Consider the following 6,000-nt stretch of genomic DNA (forward strand, 5'->3'; position numbering starts at 1 on the left):
CCAAGTGAACTTTGTGGTGGACAAACACCGTGTCCGTGGGATTCCTCGGTTTTCTCTCGTTTTCTCCCACTTTCTTCATTCCACAATTCCATTCATTTCTCATCATCACCGTCTCCTATAGCCAAGTCGGCATAAGCGCGGGACGTAAAACTCAAAAGATTAATTTAATTTTTTCATTTCAAAGATCTACTTTTTTCTTGAATCTTTACAGTATATCAAAGTATTTCAAATCAGGATCATTGGACATTTGAAACATCTCCTAGCGGTGCAGGGGCTGCCGCCATTTTGCGTTTTCTCAATTTCAGGCGTTTACGTTGCTTTGAATATCTCAACATGTATTTGCCTTAGCAAATTGAAATTTGCTGGATGTCTCCAACTTGTGCAGAGCTAAAACTTTGATCTCTTTACATTTTTGCCTAAAACCACTTGAAAGGTGTGAAATCGGCCTAGAGTAGCAACATTTGTGGACATTGAAGGCATATTTAGTGAGTTTATAATGTTTAGTTTACAATGTTTATAGTGAGTGAGCATTCACTGACTGGGAATACAGATCAAACGAAAGGACAACAGTCTCCTACATGGGTTGATAGTTGACACGAGAATAATCATAATTGAATATCATTGATATAGCATACAGCAATGAGTACTTACGGACTTTTTGTCAAGTGTGCATTTTGACTTTTCTCGCATTCAGCTGATAGCGGCATTCTTCACCAGGATTTACACGTCATTTGGCCTAATTCCCATTTTGCCTAATACTTTATCAGCTGTAAATCACTGATAAAAATTACATGCGCCATTTTAAGTGAAATGCCAATTCCCATTTGACTTAATTCCCATTACGCTTAAACGATCTTATCAGGAAAGAAATACCTCTTATATAGAAGATCTGATAGTGTTTCCATACCGATATATAAATAAGTAACAGACATTTACATATACAAGCCGCATTTATTTCAAATAACTAAAATATAAAATATTTCGTATACACAAAAATAATTATATCAAAGCAATTACTATAATCATATTAACAACTTATCACAGTATACTACTGAGTTTGCTTAGAAAAAGGATACTCATTTCAATTAACTATAACAAAAGATATTTGAAATATACAAGATTGTAAGTATACAGTGGGAGTACGTACACAGTCGTCCAGTAGCATACATAACAGTAACTTTTGTCCAAAATATATAATAAATAAAGTATACAGTGAGATTACGCACATCTAGGCGGTGAACACTTTTTAATCACAAATTACACATATGCACATAGTAGGATATAACGTCTATATAAGAAAATAAAGAAATTTCTTCGTTTCGTAATCTGTCTTTCAATACATTGATCCTGTTAATAAACCTTTTCCACTTTCGTTTCCATTTTCCATCTGTTGTGACTGCATTTGCTGAATAAATGAGAATATTTTCGGATGGTGTATGGAAAAGCGCTCGTTCCATTTGGAATGCCAGCGAAAACAAAATCGAAGATATGTTTCACGACCCTGGAAATTAAGTCAATCCGGAGTCTAGTTATAACGAATCACGGATAAAAGCCCACCGGATAAAAATAACTGCATGTCGTAGTACAGTTAATATGCATAAGTCAAAAAGATAAAAAGAAAGAAAAATAACAATTCAAGAAATAATGCTGACGTCTAGTGTAATAAGCAACGCAATACGTATGCAGGATCCAGTACACAGTCATTCCACGGCGTAGCCAGCAAGTTGTTCTAGTACTTTCGATAGTAACTTCTTTGCTGTATGATATTTTTTGTACGAAATACATGTCTACGTGTATAAGTACGGAAACACGGTAAGATCTTCTATGTATAGGGTATCTTCTCCATGATAAGATCGTTAATGGTAATGGGAATAAGACTAAATGGGAATTGGCATTTCATCTAAAATAACGGATGAGATTTTTATCTGTAATTGACAGTTGATAAAGTGTTAGGCAAACTGGGGATTAGGAAAAGTGCGAAGACACCAGTACTGCTGTGGTAGTGATAAGACAGTGAGTCGCAACTAGAGGAAAGAAACGAGCTTGAGAGCCTTGGCTGGACGAACGATTCATCCTACTTTATTATACTTCACAACAACGAGTTTCCAGTTGAATTTGTGAACAAAATACCTCCTGGAGTATGACTTCATTCCTTAATACATTGAACCCCTTCTGCTCAAAAACACAAAACGCGCTGTTGTGTGTGTTATGGTATACTAAAGGAGTAATTATTCCCGAAGTTTCAGATTTTTTATCCAGGCCCATTGGAGATATTGGACAGTGAAATAAGCTGAATTCGCATAATTCCCCAACTTTACGATTTTTTCAGGCCTTTGGAAGCTGCTACAAATCTGCAAATTTTTGTGCATAAACTTATGACCCCGTACTACTTGCACATCAGACTTGTACGTCAGTTGTTTCCTCTTCCCAAACGTGTCTTCAATGTCCACAAGTGGTTTTAGGCAAAAATGTTAAGAGATCAAAGTTTTAATCCTGCAGAAGTTGGAGACGCGCAGCAATATTCAATTTGCTAGAACAAATACTGAGATATTCAAAGCAACGTAAACGTCTAAAATCGAGAAAACGCAAAATGGCGGCAGTTGCTGCTTCGCCATTAGATGTAAAAAATAATTAATTGTGGTTTTGCAGTACTCTTATATCGATCAACATTTCTGAACAAATTTGATTTTTAAAAAAATCGAGCGGCAATTTTTCTTTTTTCTCGATCACTGAGCATTATTGACCGATGTGCGTTTTCGAAATTTGGTTGGTTCTTTTGGTAAGACAGCGCCTTACGGGGCACAGAGGACGAAGCATATGATGGCAAATCTTTATAAAAACTCCAAATTTTATTTTGGAACTGAGAGTGCGGGTCAGATTAATCACAAATGTCACAGAATTAATACTACGATGCTCCTTTGATGTGCCATGATAATGTAAGTCTACAGCTTCTCTTCTAAAAATCACATGAACAATTTACCATAAATATCCTTAGCAGGGACATACCGGAAGAAACTATTTTTGGGATCAATTAATGTGAAATTTGGTGCTATCTTACTATAGTCCAGAAGGTATAACATCGTTGGCTTCCTGCGTTTGGACTGCTAGTAACTGCGGGTGTGTTAAGAGGGTAGCCAATCACCACCAATCGTCTATTGCGCTTAGCGATCCACGAGTAACCAAGCTGGCCACTCCCCATAAACGTCACAACAACTTTTTGCGGAAAGCCAACGACGTTATACCTTCTGTACTATAAGAAGGTACGAGTTTTTCAAATTTGGAATGTTATTTTGGTAACGCGCAGCCTTAGGGAGACACAAAGGGCGTGATGTTTTTGTTATAAAAATGCCATATTTTATTCTAGAAATGAAAATGAGCGTCAGATTAATTACAAATGTCACAGAATTAATATTCTGACGCTCATTGCATGTGCCATGGGCTTACGCTCCCCTCCTTCCAAAAGTCACGTCAAACTGCAAGATAAATATTCTTAGCATGGATGTACGAGAAGTCTTATGTATTTTATCATTATTGCAGACAAATCTACTGTAAATGATTATCTTGTATCAGTGTAACAGATTATGTATATAGCTTCCTTGTTATGGTGTCATTTGAATAAAATAAAAAAAATTGCATTTGTTAATAATCAATTGGACTCTTGTTATAGCACAATATCACACACACAAGCCACCAACGTATTTTCTGCACACTTAAGCAAAACCAACTCGAAATAGAACATAAACTGACAATGGAAAATGTCGCAGGAACAAGAAACACATACAAAACATTCTTAATGGAAAGTAACATTTCAAAAATTGCAAGTTTAGTATCTTAGCTTTACATATCAATATTGTTTTTTTTCGTAAAAAGAGCGTGTCTTTTTCATACTTCTTACACAATAACAATGCGATCTCATTTTTCAGACAATAACCTACTCATGTACTGCACTCGTAAGTACATCAAGAATTCGTACACTATGGACACACGGTTGTAGTAGAAACAAATTCCTCCCGAGAAATGAGAATCATTTCCTGAAAGTAATTCCTTCTTGAAAACAACACTTTGTGGCTCTATCATCATTAATTTTCTAAACATATCATTTATCTAAGTATAAGACAGTTAACGCTTGCAGGGACATGGGTTTAGAAGTAAATGCAGAGAAAACTAAATACATGGAAGTGCGTCGGGACCGTAATACGGCAAATTGTGGAGGCGTTAAAATATTAAATAATACTTTTGATAAAGTGGATACTTTCAAATATTTAGGATCAATATTAACAGACGAAAATCATATTCACGAAGAAATTAAATGTCGACTAAAAGCAGGGAATTCGTGTTACTATTCGGTTCAAAATCTCTTGTCGTCGCGAATTCTGTCGAGGAATTTGAAGCTTAAAATATATAAAACGATAATCATGCCTGTTGTTCTGTATGGTTGCGAAACATGGTCGCTTACTCTGAGGGAAGAACATAGACTGAAAGTATTTGAGAACAGGATCCTGAGAAGAATATTCGGACCCAAGAGGAACGAGAATGGGGAATGGCGGAAGCTTCATAACGAGGAACTACATAGTTTATACGGTTTACCCAACATTGTTAGGGTCGTCAAGTCTAGGAGGCTTAGGTGGGCAGGTCATGTAGCTAGAATGGAAGAAAGTAGAAACGCTTTCAAAGTCTTAACTGGTAGACCCATAGGAAAACGACCATTAGGAAGACCTAGGCGCAGATGGGAGGATAATATTAAGATGGATCTCGCAGAGATAGGAATACAAAGTAGAAACTGGATCCAATTAGCTAAGGATAGAAGTGAGTGGAGAGCTTTTGTGAACGCGGTACTGAACCACCGGGTTCCATAGGCCATAGAGTTAGTTAGTTAGTTATAAGACAGTTAAAATCAACTTACTTTAATCCAGCATGCTCTCCTGATCAAGCAAAACAAAGTAATTGATTTATTATAGCCATAGCCATTGTGAACACCTCCAACGTATCTCGATTGATCATCTCTATACTCTGGACAATTCTCTCTTTCAAGTCATCTGGTAGATATTTTGGAAAATGTGGTGCATCGGAGGTGCATCGGAGGTGCAAGGAGCATCGGAGTATTAATTCTCTGACATTTGTGATTAATCTACGCTCACTGCCAGTTCCAAAATAAAATTTATTGTTTTTGTAAAGATTCACCATCACATGCTGCTACCCCTGTGCTCCCTAAAGCGCTGCGTTACCAAAATAGCAATCTAGATTTCAAAACCACATACATCGTTTATTACAAGAACGCCAATTTTCACATTAATTGAACAAAAAAGAAATTTCTTCTCGTATGTTCCTGCTAAAAATTTTTATACCGAATTTTTATATGAATTTTGGATGGGAGCTGTAGCCCCACATCAGTCACTGACATGTGCAAGAAGCATCAAAATATTAAATTTGCTAAGTTTATGATTATTCGATTAATCTGACGTTCATTGGATTTCCAGAATAACATTTGGAATTCATATAAAGATACACCATATTATGCTTCGCCCCATGTGCTTCCCTAAGGTGGTGCGTTACCAAGAGAACATCCTATATTAAAATAGACATACTTTTCTACTACAATAACACCGAATTTCACATTAATTGATCCCAAAAATAGCTTTTGATAAATGAATGAAATGGTGGAATGAAGAAAGTTGAAGAAAACAGGAGAACCCCGAGGAAACCCACGAACATGGTGTTTGTCCATCACAAAGTTCACTTGGCACTGGCACAAGAAAGGAGCATCGGAGCATTAATTCTGAGACATTTGTGATTAAAACGACGCTTACTGGCGTTCCCAAATACAATTTGGTGTTCGGTAACAATCCATTCACCACCTTTTTACGCCCTTTGCTCCCAGCCCCCAAAAAGCTTACTGATGCAAACGACTATAGTGTTTAATGTATTTTATAGCAAATAGTGCTCATGTGCCGCAAATTCCTTATCAATAGTCATGGGGGCAAACTGCTTAAAAAATATACA

The sequence above is a fragment of the Thermobia domestica genome, chromosome 9 (genome assembly GCF_964235325.1).
Source record: "Thermobia domestica chromosome 9, izTheDome1.hap1.1, whole genome shotgun sequence".
NCBI classification, from domain to species: Eukaryota; Metazoa; Arthropoda; class Insecta; order Zygentoma; family Lepismatidae; genus Thermobia; species Thermobia domestica.